The sequence below is a fragment of the Cetorhinus maximus genome, chromosome 23 (assembly GCF_964194155.1).
Source record: "Cetorhinus maximus chromosome 23, sCetMax3.hap1.1, whole genome shotgun sequence".
Classification (NCBI taxonomy): Eukaryota; Metazoa; Chordata; class Chondrichthyes; order Lamniformes; family Cetorhinidae; genus Cetorhinus; species Cetorhinus maximus.
In genome coordinates, this window is record NC_135901.1 from 62,898,587 (window position 1) to 62,917,421 (window position 18,835).

The following is an 18,835-nucleotide window of genomic DNA, read 5'->3' on the forward strand; positions in this document are numbered from 1 at the left end:
ACCTTGAAGAAGTACGGCCCTGCAGTATTTTGCTTTTATTTTATTAATTAAAAACATGTCCCTGATCATGTGACAGAGTGACATGAGGGGACATGTTTCATAACCTGTATAAAATTTTTAATTTCTTTTTCAAGTCAATCCATCTCCCTGAGACAGCTCTCTGCCTCAGGGAGATTATGTAGCTCGCTCTCGCGTGCATGCACAAAGGTCACACTCGCCCAGCTCGCACTCCACCCCCCGCCTGCACAGGCAGCGCTGAGCACTGCTGCTCACGTTTCACGCAGCGCAGGCCTTAATTGGCCCCCAGTATGAAATTGCCTTCCGGGCCCGATTGCAGGCAGCGGTCAGCTTCCCAACTGCCCCACTCGCCCCACTGAGCCCGCACGCCAAGGGCAAAATTCTGCCCATGGAGCTTCTTTGTCACTAAGATTGAGAAAATCCGATCAGCTGCCTCTGCTGCTTCCCTCCCTTCCACTAGCCCACCGGGACAAACTGTCTGAACCCTGAACCCACATTTTCTCCAGTTTATCTCCCATCTCCCCTCATGCCCTCTCAGTGCTCATCTTGTCCATGAGACTCACTTTCTGCTGTACTGACCCCACTCTCACTGATCTACTGATCACCCAACTTCTCCATGTTAGCTGATATTATTCACAGATTTGTCTCTCTCTTCTGGTACTGTCCCTCTCACCTTTTAATCCACCATCCTGACCCATCCTAAAAGCAGGATCTATCTTTGCCCCCTCCTATTTCCCATCTCCATGCTACCACTAGGTGACGTCATCCAAAAGAACCGTGTTACTTTACACATGTACACTGACAACCCCCAGCTCTACCTCACCACCATCCCTCTCCATTCCTCCACTGTTACTAAATTATCAAACTGCTTATCCCACATCCAGTACTGGATGAGCAGAAATTTCCTCCAATTAAAAATTGAAGACAAAAGCCATTGTCTTCAATCACCACTACAAATTCCATCCCATAACTACTGAGACCATCCTGATGAGTTATCATAAGGGTACGTTGTCCTATGTTTATCAACCCAGGAATCTTTCTTCCTATACAAGGAAGAGAGAGAGAGAGAACTATTTCTGTAATGTTCATTAAATTTCTGAAGATTTTATAAAGTTAATTAGACAGTTATTTCTCACAGATCTCTCCACCTTGAGAAGGGAATATCTTTACTGACTTCTCACAACTGATTTCTGACTAACCTCACTATTTCTAAGCTACGAGCTTGTTTTCCTAATTTCTTGATAACAAACTGTAGATAACATACTAAAGCTACTAGAATGATCAGAATCAGCAACACAAACACTTGAGCTGCCACCAAGAATAAATGTCAAAACTTTTCCGCTAAAATGTGATAACTATCGACTTAGATTCATCCTCCCCATCTGCTGATCATCCCACACAATTCTAAATTATTGACATGTTGTAATTACATCTGGTTCAAACAAAAGTTTATGCACAGACTTTAAAGATTCTTCAGCTCTCTGTTAACCTACATCCTCTTCGTGGATATTTTCTAAATCTAGATTCTATTTCCTTCTTCAAATTAATTATACTCACTTTGATATGTTCAAGGTGTTTAATTCTTTCCTGAATGTTTGAGAGACAATTTTTATCTGGAATAGGTCTTACTGTATTGATAATTTAAAACATTGTTTTATTCTACTGGCCACAATAATCACTCATGCCCTGTTTTTTCTTCTTCATTCATGGGATATGGGCTTCGCTGGCTGGGCCAGCATTTATTGCCCACCGCTAGTTCCACTTGAGAAGGTGGTGATGAGCTGCCTTCTTGAACCACTGCAGTCCATGTGGTGTAGCTACACTCACAATGCTGTTAGGAAGGGACTTCTAGGATTTTGAACCAACGACAGTGAAGGAATGGCAATATATTTCCATTTCAGGATGATGAGTGACTTGGAGGGGAATTTCCAGATGGTGGTGTTCCCATCTATCTGCTGCCCTTATCCTTCTAGATGGTAGCGATCATGGGTTTGGATGGTGCTGTCGAAGGAGCCTTGGTGAATTCCTGCAGTGGTCGTCATCAAAGCCCATCTACTCTCATCCATTTTCCACCACTTGACCCGTAGCCCTGTAAGCTGTGGTGTTTCAAGTGTTCATCTAAATACTTCTTAACTGTTGTGAGGGTTCCTGCCTCTACCACTCCCTCAGGCACTGAGTTCCACATTTCACCTGGGCCTGGGGATTTGTCCACTTTTAAGGCCGCCATTAGAGACTGAATCTCAGTTAATCATTGTCTGAATCTGGGGATGGGAGGGGCAGATTCTGTTAGCAAATGGATTGAAAAATAAAAAAGACCAAGTTCCAGCTCATACCATTCGCACCTTATGATAACATAGTTATGGGTAATCTTGAGGATGGATAGAGTTGTATTAGAAGCATTTCAGGGAAGGTTCACTCAGTTGATTTCTGGGATGAAAGCGTTGTCTTTCTTTTAAAATTCATTCACGGGATGTAGGCTTCACCGGCAGGTTCCAGATAGACCCCACCCTCTGGGTGAAAAGAAAATCCTCAAATCCCCTCTAAACCTTCTGCCCCTTAACTTAAATCTATGCCCCCCTGAGTATTAACTCTCCACTAAAGAGAAAAATGTCTTCCTATCCGCCCTATCTATGCCCCTCATAATTTTGTACACCTCTATCAGGTACCCCCTCAGCCTTCTCTGCTCCAAGGAAAAGAACCCCAGCCTATCTAGTCTCTCTTCATAGCTGAAACTCTCCAGCCCAGGCAACATCCTGAGTGAATCTCCTCTGCACCCTCTCCATTGCAATCACATCCTTCCTATAGTGTGGCAAACAGAACTGCACAGAGTACTCCAAATGTGGGCTAACTAATGCTTTATACTGCTCCATCATAACATCCCTGCTCTTGCATTCAATGCCTCGACTAATATGTCGACAATGCTTGACACAAAGCTGATTGATTTAAGCTTTCTACAGGATATTAAACTCCAGCCCAGTGACAGGGATTATTAACATCAGCAGAAACAAACCCCAACTGTCGGAAAGAGCATGGTTCAGTCCTGGATGTGATTTGCAGCAATAATAACAGCGGAATCCAACCCCGGGAGTCACTTGTGAATACATTGGTCTGTCTGCAGGGTGGATTAATAACTGAATCCCTTCCCACACACGGAGCAGGTGAATGGCCTTTCTCCAGGGTGAACTCGCTGGTGTGTCAGCCGGAGGGGTTCCTTCCCACACACGGAGCAAGAGAAAGGCCTCTCTCCAGTGTGAACTTGCTAGTGTGTCAGCAAACCCATTTTGCTTTTATAGCTTTTCACACAGTCGGCACGTTTAAAAGGTTTCTTTTCAGAGTGAACACGTTGATGTGATGTGAACTGGGTTAGTTGAGTGAATTTCTTCCCACACTTGGAGCAGTTGAATGGTTTCTGCCCAGTGTGAACTTGCTGGTGTGTCAGCAGAATCTTTCTGCTTTTGAAGCACTTTTCACAGTCAGAACATTTAAAAGGTCTCTTGTCAGAGTGAACAAGTTGATGTGAAGTGAGGGTACTTATCTGAGTGAATCCCTTCCCACAGTCAGTGCAGGTTAATGGCCTCTTCCCAGTGTGAACTCGCTGGTGTATCAGCAGATTCCTTTTGCTTTTAAAGCTCTTCTCATAGTCGCAAAATTCAAAAGGTCTCATGTCTGAGCAAACAAGTTGATGTGAAGTGAGGTGGGTTCGGAGAGTGAATCCCTTCCCACACTCGGAGCAGATGAAAGGCCTCTCCCCAGTGTGAGTGCGCTGATGAGTTTCCAGCTCAGATGGGGATCTGAATCCTAACCCACAGTCCCCACATTTCCACGGTCTCTCCATGGTGTCAGTGTCCCCGTGTCTCTCCATATTGGACGATCAGTTGAATCCTTGTCCACACACAGAAGACTTGCACAGTTTCTCCCCGCTGTGAATGGTGAGATGTTTTTTTCAGGTAGTGTAACAGATTAAAGCTCTTTCCACAGTCAGTTCACTGGAACACTCTCACTCGGGCGTGTCTGTGTCTCGGTGCATTTCCAGTCACACTGACGTTTGAAATCTTTTCCCACAGACAGAAGAGACAAATATTTCTCCTTCCACAGTCAAAGATCAATGTTATTCAGGTCCAACGTCGGGAGTTATAGACCAGTCAGCCTGACGTCAGTCGTGCGGGAAATTCTAGAGTCCATTATAAAAGATTTAATAGCTTAGTACTTGGAAAAATAAAGTGGCAGAATGGGACAGAGTCAACGTGGATTTATGAAAGGGAAATCATGCTTGACAAATCTACTGGAATTTTTCGAGGATGAAACAAGTAGAGTTGATGAGGGGGAGCCAGTGGATGTGGATTATTTGGACTTTCAGAAGGCTTTCGACAAAGTCCCACATAATAGATCAGCATGTAAAATTAGAGCACATAGGATTGGAGGTAGTGTATTGAGAGATATAGAAAACTGGTTGGCAGACAGGAAACAAAGAATAGGAATAAATGGGTCTTTTTCCAAATGGCAGGCAGGCAGTGACTAGTGGGGTAGCGCAGGGATAGGTACTGGGACCCCAGTTTTTCACAATATATATCAATGATTTAGATGAGGGAATTAAATGTAATATCTCCAAATTTGCAGATGACACAAAGCTGGGTGGGAAGGTGAGAGGTGAGGAGGGAGCAGAGATGCTTCAGTGTGATTTAGACAAGCTGAGTGAGTAGGCAAATGCATGGCAGATGCAGTATAATTTGGATAAATATGAGGTTATCCACTTTGGTAGAAAAACAAGAAGGAATATTATTATCTGAATGGCTATAAATTGAGAGAGGGAAATGTGCAACGAGACCTGGGTGTCCTCGTACACCAGTTGCTGAAGGTAAGCATACAGGTGCAGCAGGCGGTAAAGGAGGCAAATGGTATGTTGGCCTTCATAGCGAAAGCATTCAAGCACAGGAGCAGGGATGTCTTGCTGCAATTATACGGGGCCTTGGTGAGACCATACCTGGAATATTGTGTGCAGTTTTAGACTCCTTATCTGAGGTAGGATGTTCTTGCTATAGAGAGAGTGCAGCGAAGGTTTACCAGACTGATTCCTGGGATGGCAGGACTGACATTAGAGGAGAGATGGAGTTAGTTAGGATTAAATTCGCTGGAGTGCAGGAGAATGAGGTGGGATCTCATAGAAATCTATAAAATTCTCACAGGACAAGGCAGAGGAGATGCAGGAAGGATGTTCCCGATGGTGGGGGTGTCCAGAACCAGGGGTCACAGTCTGAGGATACGGGGGTAGACCATTTAGGACTGAGATGAGGAGAAATTTCTTCACCCAGAGAGTAGTGAGCCTGTGAAATTCGCTACCACAGGAAGTAGTTGAGGCCAAAACCTTGAATGTTTTCAAGAAGGAGTTAGATATAGCTCTTGGGGTGAAAGCGGGAGCAGGTTATTGAGTTGGATGATCAGCCATGATCATAATGAATGGTGGAGCAGGCTCGAAGGGCCGAATGGCCTGCTCCTGCTCCTATTTTCTATGTTTCCTGCTGAATCGAGTGACTCTGTCAGACCTTGATGTGATGTTTGGTTTGAGTTTCCTATCAGCAAATCATCTCCCTCTTGTACCCCGTAAAAGGAGTTTACAAAAAATATTCAATCTAAGTACAGGATAGAAATTCAAAGCAGAAAATTCGAGTTTCTTTGGTACATTCTTCACCCAAACATGTGGTCCAATCAAACTGAATGAAATTCAAATCAGCAACAAAGTCCCAGCAAAAGCAAAGGGAACCTTCCTAACTCAACCAGGATGTTGTTTCCAGTGTCTATGAGACACTCTGTACCCTGAGGTGCTCACCGGTTGTGGGAGGTATCAAGCGACCCGGTGGATACTGCATGTTCCCTCACCAGGCACACCCGGACACGGACAAGACCATGGAAGAGAGGTCGGCAGCCAATGTGACCAGACCCATCCTAGAAATCCCTGTGTTAAACAGGCCCATGAACAGTTACAGGAGAAGATTCTCTGATTTAACAAACCCACCCCCCCCCCCCACCCCCCACCCCTTTACACTGGGCAGCCAGAGATTAGGATTGTGGGGCTGAAGTATCATCAGAGGTTGAGGATCAGCAACTCTCACCCTGAATATGTAAATGTCCCATGGACTCACTCACTGTTACATCCACAAGAAGGCCGCGCATGCGCCCTGCTTCCTGCTGAAACAGGATGGCGGCCGTTACCCTGGGTCTGGGTCTCGGGGAAAAAAATACATAAAAACTCAATAAAATTAGTGATCAAATTATAGAGAAACCTGAATGTAACAAAACATCCATTATCCACCGGAAAGATGGGGAGTGGGAATTGTCCATCTCAGTATCATCAATAGTTACTTAATGAGGGGACATTATTCTCTGTGTCTTTCCCGGACCTGGAGATGGAAAAGGGGCAAATGAATGAACTTTAAACATCTCGTCCACTTGGCACAGAAACTGTCTGAAACTCAGAATAGAAACCACATGGAACAAAATACTGACAAATACTCAACTGTTGGCTACAAATAAATAAAAATATATATTGGGGGAGACGGTGCCACAGTGGGAATGTCACTGGACTAATAATCCAGAAAACCAGCTTAATGCTCTGGGGACAGGGGTTCAAATCCCACCACCGCAGCTGGTGGGATTAAAAATCAATTATTAAATCTGGAATTGAAAGCGAGTCTCAATAAGGGCGACGATTAAGCCATTGTCGATTGTCATAAAAACCCACCTGGTTCACTAATGTCCTTTCAGGAAGGAAATCTGCCGTCCTTACCTGGTCTTACATGTGACTCCAGAGCCACACCGAAATGTGGTTACTCTTGATAACCCTCTGAAATGTTGTGGCAAGCACTTGTTTCAAGGGCAACAAATGCTGGCCCACATTCCATGAAAGAAAGTTTTTAACATCACCGCCACTGAATGGCTACAATTTCGGAAGGAAGTGAAGACAGAGGGTCCAGAAAAGATGCAAGAAAACGGTTCCCCTTCCAAGGATAACAAACCAACTTCACTGAACCTAATTGAAGTTCCGATCTCTCGTGAATCTTTCCTCCAAAATCTCACATTCTTCCTAAAGCTCAGAATTGGACACAATACTACAGTTGGGTCCAAAGCGGTGTTTTTTATTCAGGTTTATTCTAACTTGGTTGATTTTGTACTTTATTCCCGTATTCATAAAGCCCAGGATTCCACTTGCTTTATTCACTGCTTTCTCAGCCTGCCTCGCCATCTTCAATGATTTGTGCACATAAAGCCCCAGATTAAACTGCTGCACCTTTTTACACTTGTATCCTTTATCTTATATTGCCTTTCCTTCCTACTGAAATGAATCACTTCACACCTCTCTGAATGAAATTTTATCTGCCACCTGTCTGCCCATTCCACCATCGTGTCTATGTCCTCTTGAGGTTAATCATCATCCTCCCCACTGTAAACACAACTTGAAAATTTGGTGTCGTTTGCAAATTTTGAAATGCAGCCCGGCACACACAAGCCTAAATCGATAATATATGTCAAGAAATCAGTGTTCTGACAACCGACCCCTTGTGATCCCACTGTACACTGTTCCTCAATTTTAAAAAGCAACCGTTCACCATGCGTGTTGTTGCCTGTCACACAGCCAATGCTGCCTCTGCCCCATGGATTTTAACTCTGCTGACATGCCTGTTACTTGGCACTGTATCAAATGCCGTTTAGCAGTTCATGTGCACATCAACCGTGTTACCCTCATCAACATTCTCTGTTGCCTTATCAAAAACTCAAGAAATTTAGTTCAACACGATTGTCCTGAACAAATTGTACAAGTGACCTAATTTTGACCTGAATTGCCGCTTCTAAATGCTTTCCCACACAAGAGGTTAAACTGACTGGTCTGTCAATGCTGGGCTGACCCTTCGATTTAAGATTGCTTTGGATTTAATATTAGTGCCAGGAAGTGTGGGGAAATCATGAGGAGTTGTGAAATTGTAACATTTAAAGACACTGATAACTGATAAATAGCTCAATAAATAATCAGTTTTCAAGACATAAAATACAGATAAATTAATTTATGAATAACTGAATTGAATTATTAATAATGTCAGGTAGAGTGCTTGGAATGGAGAAACGAAAATTACTGCAATGCTTAAAATATGAAATGAAAAGATTAAAAACTGGAAACACTCAGCAGATCTGGAAGAATCTGTAGAGAGAGAAACAGAATTAACGATTCAGGTCTGTGAGCCATTGAAAGGTGGAAGAGGAACAGAAGGGAAGGTCTATGAAAGGCTGCAGGGCGAGAGAGATTAACTGACAAAAGGCTTCATAATGCAAGGTCAAAGGGAGTGGTAATGGGACTATTAAAAACACAAAAGCTGCTTCTAGATTAGGTGTGAATGGCACGATAACAACAATCTGAATGCAATGTGAAGAAAATGAGAGAAATAACAAAGGAAAACCAGGACTCAAAAGAAATAAGGAACAAATGAGGGCAGAGATAATTACTTTGTTAAACAGGGATCCAGGGACAAAAGTAGAAGGTGGGAATCACTTTGAATGGAGCAGCGGGATAGAGACAAGTCAGAGAATCATAGAATAGTTGCAGCAAAAGAAGGAGGCCATTCAGCCAGTCGTGTCTGTATTAGGCCCCTGAAGGGACAATTTACCTAATGCCGCGTCCCTGCCTTTGCCCCATAGCCCTGCAATTAAACAAGATTGAACAAGTCTTCAACAAAACTTGTATGAAACAAGATATTTCCGCGAAGGGACAGCAGAAAAAAAAAAGAAAAGCAACTTGTTTACAGAGTGTATCGGGGGTGGGGAGCAGCATAATATACCTGTGCAGGTCAGTGAGGATCCCCAAGGTCCATCAGCCGTCTGCATGCAGTGTTTAGTGGGCCCTGGGGGAGGGGAGGATGGAACCATTTGGGACACAGCACAGGCAGGAGGTCACCCCTCCCCCACTATCATGGTAACACGAAGGACTCACCTTAGACTGTCCCACACCTGGGCCGGGCGGGGTCAAGGTGCAGGAAGCTGCAAGCTGGTAGGTTGAGCTGTGAACTGGGCGGAGTTTGTCCCCTTCACTGTCAGGGCTGACGGCCTGAAGGTGCTGGGGATATGGTTCGCAGGGACCAGAGCATGCGTTAGAAACTGGAAGGAGCGAGTGTCTATGGTGAAAAGGAAACTGGGCATGTGGGAGCGACGCTCCCTCTCCATTGCGGGTAAGAACCTGGTCATCAGGTGTGAAGCACTCTCGCTGTTGCTGTACGTGGCGCAGGTCTGGCCCATTCCACACTCCTGCATGGTGGCGATCACTCGAGCCATCTTCCGCTTTATCTGGAGGTCAAAAATGGATCGTGTCCGCAGGGACGCGATGTACAAGCCTCTAGATAAAGGGGGAAAAAACGTGCCCAACATCGCCCTCATACTGATAGCCTTTGTGTGTGGCTGCATCAAGCGGTGCGTAGACCCTCAGTACGCAAACACCAAGTGTCACCACGTGCTGAGGTTCTACCTGTCCCCGGTGTTGCGAAGGATGGGTCTGGCCACGCTGCCGCGGAACGCTCCAAGTAGTTGGACCGTGCCGTACCACCTGTCCCTCGTGGAAAAATTTATGCAGAAAAACCCCTTTGACCACAAGTCCATCTGGCAGTGGTCAGCACGTAACGTCTTAGAGGCCCTGAGGGAAAAGGAGAGGGTGGATCCTGTGGGATGGTTCCCCGAGCAGACTGTCAAAGTCATCTGGCAGAATGCCTCATCGCCAGAACTTTCCAACAAGCACCAAGACGTGGCTTGGCTGGTGGTGAGAAAGGCCCTCCCCGTCAGATCCTTCCTACACGCCAGGAGTCTCACCCCTTCGGCATGTTGCCCTCGAGGTGGCTGTGGTGGGGAAGAGACCGTTGTTCACCTCCTTGTAGATTGTGCCTTTGCAAAGAAGGTCTGGAGAGAGATGCAGTGGTTGCTGTCGAGGTTCATCCCGAGCAGTTCTGTGACACAGGACTCTGTGCTCTACGGGCTGTTCCCAGGGACACACACCGAGACAAACATCAACTGCAGCTGGAGGATCATCAATTCGGCGAAAGACGCTCTTTGGTCTGCCCGAAACTTGTTGGTCTTCCAGCGCAAAGAGTTGTCCCCGACCGAGTGTTGCAGACTGGCACATTCCAAAGTCCAGGACTACGTGCTGAGGGACACACTAAAGCTTGGGGCAGCCGCCGCAAAGGCACAATTGGGAAGGGTCGCTGCCTAACAACTTTCTGCCACAGCGCACCGAGGGACTGGGAACTGTTTAAATCCCCTCGGGCTGTACAGCTCAAAATGAATGTCTGCAAATGATTGTAATATTGTTTGTTCTGATGCACCTGGTGATAAATGTTGTAAAAGTTGAACCTGATTGTACCTTTGTAATGGTGTTTTTGAAATGGTTTGGAATGTGGTTGAAGATATTTTATGAATAAAGTATATTGTTGCAAAAAAAAAAATCACGACTTTAATAAAGACTTCCTAGACAAACCTCTGGGTTCTGAGTGTTCACTCCATTTTTCTGCGACAGATGGCGACGAGGATGGGATCCGAGTGAAGTCCAGTGGCCTCTTAAGTTGGAGTGGTATTTGAAAACCTGGACCGTCGGATCTTTGAAAAAGAACCCTCGCGGAGAAAGGGAGAGACTCTCCTAAATTGGTGAGAATACGAACTGCATCCTAGCTGAAAGGGGGAGTGCAGTTAAATAGCGTCCCAGCTACCTCTTAAGTTGGAGAGGTGGCCTCTTAAGTTGGAGAGGTGAAAGGGGGATGAACAAGCATCCTAGCTGAAAGGGGGAGTGCTTGAAAAAGGGTAGCTACCGACCGAAAAGATTTGAAAGATCCAAGGATTTGGAAGAATTGTTGAGGAATTCTTAAATACCGGTGGACGCATAGGTAGACAAAACACACTGCGTTGTTTAATTGTGTTTCCTTTCCAGATAAAATGGGAAATCGTGGCAGCAGAGAGGCATCTGCCGCATCTCCGGCTCCACGGGAATTCAAAAACAGACCAAAGCCAGAACCCAAATCAGGAACTTTGAAGATGGGCAAGAGAACGGAAGAACACATGAAAATGGTAACCAGGGCTCGGCAGAAGTTAGGAGATCCGCTGGTCCCTCCGGGGTCGCCAGCCGACGTTGTTATAACAGAAACGGGAGAGGACAGGTATGCGGTGCCTTTTAGTAGTGACTTATATGGCTGGACACAAGGGGAATGGCCGTATGGCGGCAGTTTGAAAATACCCCTCATCCAGACCTGGTGGGATGGAGTTGCGAATGGGGCCGGAGATCCTACTTGGGATTTTAATTATATGCTGGGTTGTTTTGAAAAATGGATGGAGGTAGCCCCCCAAACAAAAGAGTAAAGAGGAGGGTTTGGCTTCTGATAATGAGACCCCGACCAACCGAGGGGTCTCTGATACCACCCTGATACCACCCTAAAGGAGAAAACTCCCGCTCCAGAGCCTGAAAACCCCTCTGCCCCTCCTCCTTATCCCACTGACTGCGGACTACTGGGGCCTTATCCCCAGTTCCCCAGACTCATGTCGCCCGTTTCTGACAGCCCTTGTCAGCCTCCTCTACCTGATACCCTGACAGGAGAACTAATAGAGATGGTAGCGGCTTGGAGACAGTGTAATAAAGTAGCGAGACCGGGTGCGGAAGCTGGAGCAGAGGCAGAAGCGGGACCGGGACCATCAAATCCCGTCCCAACTGACGACCAGCGTAAACACCCTTCCCGATTCAGGGGGTCGGAATCTGATAGTGAAAGTAAGAAAGTGACTCAGCTAAATGGAGCCATCATGCGAAGCCTTCTAGACAGATAGCAGCTGAATCTGCCTCTCATGCATTTCAGGCCCCTAAAATAATGATTGGAGACATGGCCGTACTTAAACCTTGGACCCCAGCTGAGGCTCGCGCCATGGTAGCCGAGGCACCCAACCCCATTAAGCGTCCCGCAGCCTTCCTCAATTGGTTGGAGCAAACGTGTGCAATTTATCAACCCCTTCCAGGCGACTTACAAGCCTTATTAAAATTTGCTTATGGCAGCTCCTGGGCCACTCTGAGGGATACCATTCCGGTGCCACCTGGTGAAAATGGGGATTGGCGGTCCGATGATGATCAAGCTGACAAGGGAAATGAAAGTTTAGAGCATTGGTTACGAGGGAGGGGACGTATTGCAATTATGGGGGCAGCACAGAGACATGGGGGCCTGAGGGAAGTAACTCGGTGTTTGCAGAAGAAAGATGAGGGCGCCCCTGATTTTATTGCCAGGTTCCATAATACCTGGGAAGAGTATGCAGGTGTTCCCTTGGAGGGCAACGGGCCCTTGGCTATTCAGACGCTGTTGAACTGTTGAACCCAACAAGCCCAGGCCTTTAAGATGCAAAATCTAAATTGGCAAACTATGTGCTGGTCCGAAATTACCACTACCTTGGTCAATATGGACCGTGAGGGACTGTTTGCTAGCCCCCGGGAGGGCCCCAAACAACAAAAGACCCAATTCTATCGTCAGGAACAGGGCAGATGTAAGGGACAGGCTAGGGGTCTGAGACAGGACAAATCCCAAGACATTTGCCGTAAATGCGGGAAGAAAGGGCACTGGGCCAGGGACTGGCCAACTACTCCCCCCAAGGAGCCTGCTATGCCACACAGGCAGCCGATAACCGCGGTTCCCTCCTTTACTTATAATAACCCTTTTCCACAAAATTAGCGGGGCCCAGGGGAGGTTATGGTACAGGGAGCGGTTATATCACTTTCCCAAGACTCGGAAGCACAACCTATGGTAACCCTTAGAATAGGAGATACTCATTTACGAGCCTTGGTGGACACTGGCGCTACCTTGTCCTCTGTACCCCCCTCCCTGGGATTGCCCCTTAGTCAGAACAGGGTAGTGACTGTGGGAGTGTCTGGGGTCCCTTTATCAGAGCCCCTATCAAAACGGGTTGTTTTATCATTAAAAGACAACCGTGTAGAGGAGACACTGATAGTATCAGCAACCACTCCCTTACCCCTGCTAGGACGCCAGACCCTGTGCAAATTAGGAGCCACTATCTACTGTACCCCTCAGGGCATGTATATGGAGGTACCCTCGCCCCAGACCCTTCAGCTAATGTCCCTACTCCTTACCCCCGAAGCTGAGCCCGAACCGACCTTATACTGCTGGCAACTTGAGGGTAACCCTTATGCGGCAAAGATGGGCCGCTTGTGGCAGGAAATTGATAAGCTGCCATTTTTAACTCCTGTTAGGACTCTGAAAAGCCTGTTACAGGTGGTGCAATATTACTCTCGCTTACACTGTACAGCATGGATTACAATGAAAGATGACCCTGGGTATCGCCAAAAGGCCAATGCTCTTGCAGGACAGTTAACCTCCGTCAGCCCCGACCGCTACATTTATTTCGGGGAAGCGGGCATAGGGGTCCCGGTGCACCTAACCACAGAGCAGCAGCCCCTGTTCCGTATGGACCTTGATTCAATGCCCACTTGACACTCGCTATTTGGCCCCTCTTCCTGGCAAAGCACATAGGTCCCATGATTAAGCGGTTACAGTCGGCCTCTACCTCTGAATGCATTGGATCTTTTGAGTGGTTTGGACCTGCTGAGGGTAGAATATACCTCCCTGGTATTTCCTGTCAGTTAATCGACCCTCTTGCTGAATTTCAGCGGCAGCAGCCCCCTGAGCAGCCCAGCCTCATTGGCCCTCCAGCCTTGGACATAATCAATAGCGATTTGTGGGCCCTGCACAATACTCATGTAGGCCGAGTGCTCACCGCCCCGGACCACCGTGTCATACTACGAAAGGATGTTGTGCTGCCCTGCGTTCGACAGTACCGACTGACCCCTGAAGCTGAGGCAGGCATCGCATCAGTCATAGACTCTCTGCTCCAACAAGGGGTTCTCAAGCCTACTGTCAGCACCTGTAACACACCAACACTGCCTATACCTAAAGTTGGACGGCCAGATGAATGGCGTTTTGTGCAGGACTTGCGAGCTGTAATTCCCATAGCCCCGGTGGTGCCCGATGTAAATGTGATTCTATCCTCTATCCCGTCTGAAGCTGCGGTTTACACTGTAGTTGACTTGTGTTCTGCATTCTTTTCCATCCCTCTCCACCCTGATAGCCAGTATTTGTTTGCTTTTACATATAAAGGACGACAATATACCTGGACACGGCTTCCCCAAGGGTATACAGAGAGCCCCGCTGTGTATGCAGCTGCTGTGAAATGTGATTTGGAAGAATGCTGTCTGAATGGAAACTCTACCCTGATACAATATGCAGATGACCTTTTAGTGGCCTCACCTACCCTGCTGGACTGTGTAGAGGACTCAGTGACTTTGCTCCAATTCTTAGCTACAAGAGGCCACAGGGTATCGAGGTCTAAACTACAGTTCTGCCAGTCACAAGTCCAGTACCTGGGATTCACCTTGAAGGCTGGAACTCGGCAAATAGGACCTGAGCGAGTACAGGCTATCCTACGAATACCCCCTCCGAAGACTAAAAAGGAAGTCCTTTCTTTTCTAGGCATGGTTGGCTATTGTCGACAATGGATACCCGATTATCACCTGCCTGATGCTGTCCTCTGTGCTGCTACTCTGAAAGAAGCACCCGCACTCGTTCAATGGACTCCAGAACGGGAGTCAGCATTCCGAGCCCTCAAGACAGCTGTAACAACAGCCCCGGCTTTGGGGCTACCTAACTATACGCGCCCTTTTCAGTTGCACGTCTGTGAGAAGGAAGGAATCTCCATGGGAGTGCTTAAACAGGACCATGGAGGAGGAAGGAGGTCAGTTGTTTACTACTCTACGGCTCTCCCTGCTGTAGTACTGGGAATGCCTGCTTGTCTCCGTGCCATAGCAGCCACCGCTGCCATGGTCGAAAAGTCTTTACCGTTGGACCTCGACCACCCTTGTCAGGTGCAAGTACCCCATGCTGTCATGTTACTTTTAAACTCCGCCGCTATACAACATTTTACTGCCTCACGACGTACGGGATACGAAGTAATTTTGCTATCACACCCCTATTATACTTACCGCCGATCGCCTGCAATAATCCTGCCACCTTTGTGCCGGAGACCTCAACTGATGCAGAGCATGACTGCCTCACAGTGGTCGAACAGTCCACTTCCCCCAGGGTGGATCTGCGGATAGACCCCCTGCTCGATCCGGATGTTATCTTTTACACTGACAGCTCTTCTCATCGACCAAGAGACTATTTACTCCTCGCCGGTTATGCCATCGTGGACGCGCACTGCACTGTGGAAGCCTATGCATTGCCCCCTGGCACTTCAGCGCAGGCAGCGGAACTTTTTGCCCTCACCCGAGCCTGCAACCTGGCCGGTGATCAGGCAGCCAATATTTACACCGATTCCCGCTATGCATTTGGTGTTGTGCATGATTTCAGACAGATATGGAAAAATCGGGGTTTTATTACATCAGCGGGAAAGTCCATCAAGCATTCCCAACTTGTATTAAACCTCCTCGAAGCAATTCAGTTGCCCAAGCACCTGGCAATTATTAAATGTGAAGCACACACTAATTTAACTGATGATGTTTCCCAAGGGAATTCCCGCACTGACCAGGCAGCCAAAGGAGTAGCTGCCGCACAAGTACCTCTCCTGCAAGCTCTCCGTGTCTCCAGCCACCCTCCCATCCCTGTTTTAGAGTCTTTTGAACTACAGACAGCGCAACAAAACTCTACTCAACAGGAAAAGCGGACATGGGAACGGGCACAATGCAGTCCTAAGGAAGGAGTTTGGATTCATCCAGATGGGCAGGTGGTATGTCCCCGAAGTCTGTTTTTGCCCCTGTATCGCCTAGTACATGCATAGGCACACATGGGCAAAGGAGGGATGCAACATGCGATTAACCAACAATGGTTTGCGCCAGGCATAACCCCAACCATACAAAAAATCACTCTCTCTTGTTCAATTTGCCAGCAGAATAACAAAGGGCCAGCAGCCAAGTATGATCACCTCCCGATGCTCAAGATACCCTTCGAAAATTTACAGATTGATTTTGTACATATGCCCCCGGCCTTGGGATATAAGTATATGCTAGTGATAGTAGACATGTTCACCCGATGGGTAGAAGCTTATCCCACACGAAAAGATGATGCTCGAACGGTAGTGAAAATATTGTGGAAAGAAATAATACCTAGATACGCAATACCTATGGGAATAAATAGTGACTGAGGGACTCACTTTACCGGAAAGATAGTAAAAGACTTAGCGCAGGTTATGGGATTTCAGTGGAGATTGCATATTCCCTACCAGCCAAAGTCCTCAGGGATGGTAGAAAGGGTAAATGGGGAATTAAAAAACGCCCTGTCTAAAGTTTGTCAGGATAATAAACTCCCGTGGCCAGAAGCACTCCCAGTAGTGCTTTATGCTATGTGAAATAGAAAAAATAGAGCCACTGGAATAACGCCCCATGAAGCTCTTATGGGACATCCTATGACTACCAGAGCCCAGCCCCCTGTATGTGCCGAAAAATTAGCCTTAGTTTGGAACGATGAACAGACTTTGGCTTACGCCTAAGCACTATGCAAAACTGCAGCTGAATTGCATGAAAGGGTCAGGTGACCGCAGAAGATACTCCTATACACAACTTCCAGCCAGGTGATCAAGTGTATGTAAAAAATCTAAATAAAGAGTCTCTTTCTCCTAGGTGGAAAGGACCCTACCTCGTGTTGCCAACAGCTCGGACAGCTTTGAAGGTTAAAGCGAAGGAAGACTGGATCCATGTCACCCGCCGTAAAAAACATTGTCTGGCGACAGAATAGCAACTGTTACTAAGTGATTTAACTTGCATTATGTATAGGATATTGTTCTTTGTTATATTCCGCAGAGTATGCCCAAGGGACCCTCACCCAAACACCTTATTGTCTCTATGCCGCACCTATGCTAGAGAGGTAGGTCCGGGTGCCTGTTGGATATGTGCCCAGACTCCCCAACATGGGGGAGAGACGGGTAATTGGCGTGTTGTTCCTCTAAATGACACTGAGTATGCTGACGTTCGAACTTTTGATATTGTAACACCGCAGCACAATATGTTTAGGGGTTGGTTCCGTCGCTCTCCACCTGCCAATGGGTGGAACTATACAGAACATGGGATTAGAATTAGACCCCCGCTAGAGCCGGTAAACGCCACCTGCTGGTGTTCCAACCTTACACTCAGCACTTATGATCTGGGACGAAGCTCCTGTCATACTACAGTATCATACATCTTTGGCCTATCTGTCCGAAAGTCCGCCGGTGCTGAACATCCACCAGACCCTCTTAATGGTACATATTGGGTTTGTGGAGATAAAGCTTACCCCTGGTTGCCTGGGATGCCTCAGCTGTCCTTTTCCTCTAATATGTCTGTAGGAAATTCGGAAAAGAACAAAACCACTCCCACCTGGAGTGGCTGTTGCTACCTAGCATACTTAAATCCCTATCTTCACCATATAGGTAAATCAGATATGCACCCACATCGGCGCCTACATCGCCGTGGCATCTCGGAATCTGAACGATTCTGGATGATTGCTTTGCTCCCTTATGGATCAGCTCGTAATTCACGTGAAATTATCAACCTGGCAGCTGCGCTTGAAAAAGTCGCTAATTCAATGGCTGATGCTCCGATTAAAACACAGGAGCAGATCTCAGCCAGCACCACTGAAATGATAGCATTATGCCTAACCGTATTACAAAACAGGATGTCCCTTGACTTCCTTCTAGCTGAAAAAGGTGGCACTTGTGCTATGATAGGCTCAGAGTGCTGCACTTATGTCCCCGATGTCTCTGAAAATATCACTGACTTGGGAAAGCATGTCATGGACAAGGTACAAGAAATAAAGAAGGCTGGGGAAAGTTCGAGCGATTTTTATAAAAAAGATTCTCAGTGGTCTACAATACTAGGTTGGTTTTCCGGTTGGGGAAGTTGGTTGCTATACTTTTTAATTGGGATAATCGTAGCATGTATCATAGGGTGCTGTGCGTGTGTTACTTTACGGATTTGCTGCTCCCAGATTATCAATAGTGTCTCCACTGGATTAGGGGGTGCCCCAATCATTACCCAAATGATGCGCACTGGCCCCAGCGAAGCCTACTGGTGGGGAGAGAAAGTTTACCCCGCCAGGGACCGGCCTTTTCCTCATGGTTATGAACCCCCGTATGATGATGAAGATATTATTCCTCACTGGTGTTAATCTAAAAGAAAAGATTAACAAGGAGGGACTGTGGAGGAATAAAATACGTGTGTAATTGGGAATGAAATAAAATACATGTATAATTGTGAATGAAATAAAATACACGTACAATTGTGAATGAAATACACGTATAATTGTGAATGAAATAAATTACACGTATAATTGTGAATGAAATACACGTATAATTGTGAATGAAATAAAATACACGTACAATTGTGAATGAAATAAAATACACGTACAATTGTGAATGAAATACACGTATAATTGTGAATGAAATAAATTACACGTATAATTGTGAATGAAATACACGTATAATTGTGAATGAAATAAAATACACGTACAATTGTGAATGAAATAAAATACACGTACAATTGTGAATGAAATACACGTATAATTGTGAATGAAATAAAATACACGTACAATTGTGAATGAAATAAAATACACGTACAATTGTGAATGAAATAAAATACACCTATATTTGTGAGAGAAATAAACTTAAAATACATGTATAATGTAATTTACTGTAGACTGTCCCCAAACAGTCACGCAGCCAGCCCATAAATTAGCAAATCAAAGGGCCAGTGCTACCTTCTCAGACTAAGGGGCTCCGGATGTCAGAT

At 46.3% G+C, this 18,835-nt stretch overlaps 2 protein-coding genes across 2 annotated transcripts in view; both read left to right on the plus strand.

Moving 5' to 3' along the window:
* LOC144698080 (uncharacterized) overlaps window positions 1–18,835 on the plus strand; it is a 642,405-nt gene that overhangs the window by 71,029 nt on the left and 552,541 nt on the right. The window lies entirely within an intron of this gene.
* The window catches only part of LOC144698075 (uncharacterized), a 73,817-nt gene that overhangs the window by 2,695 nt on the left and 52,287 nt on the right, over window positions 1–18,835 (plus strand). The window lies entirely within an intron of this gene.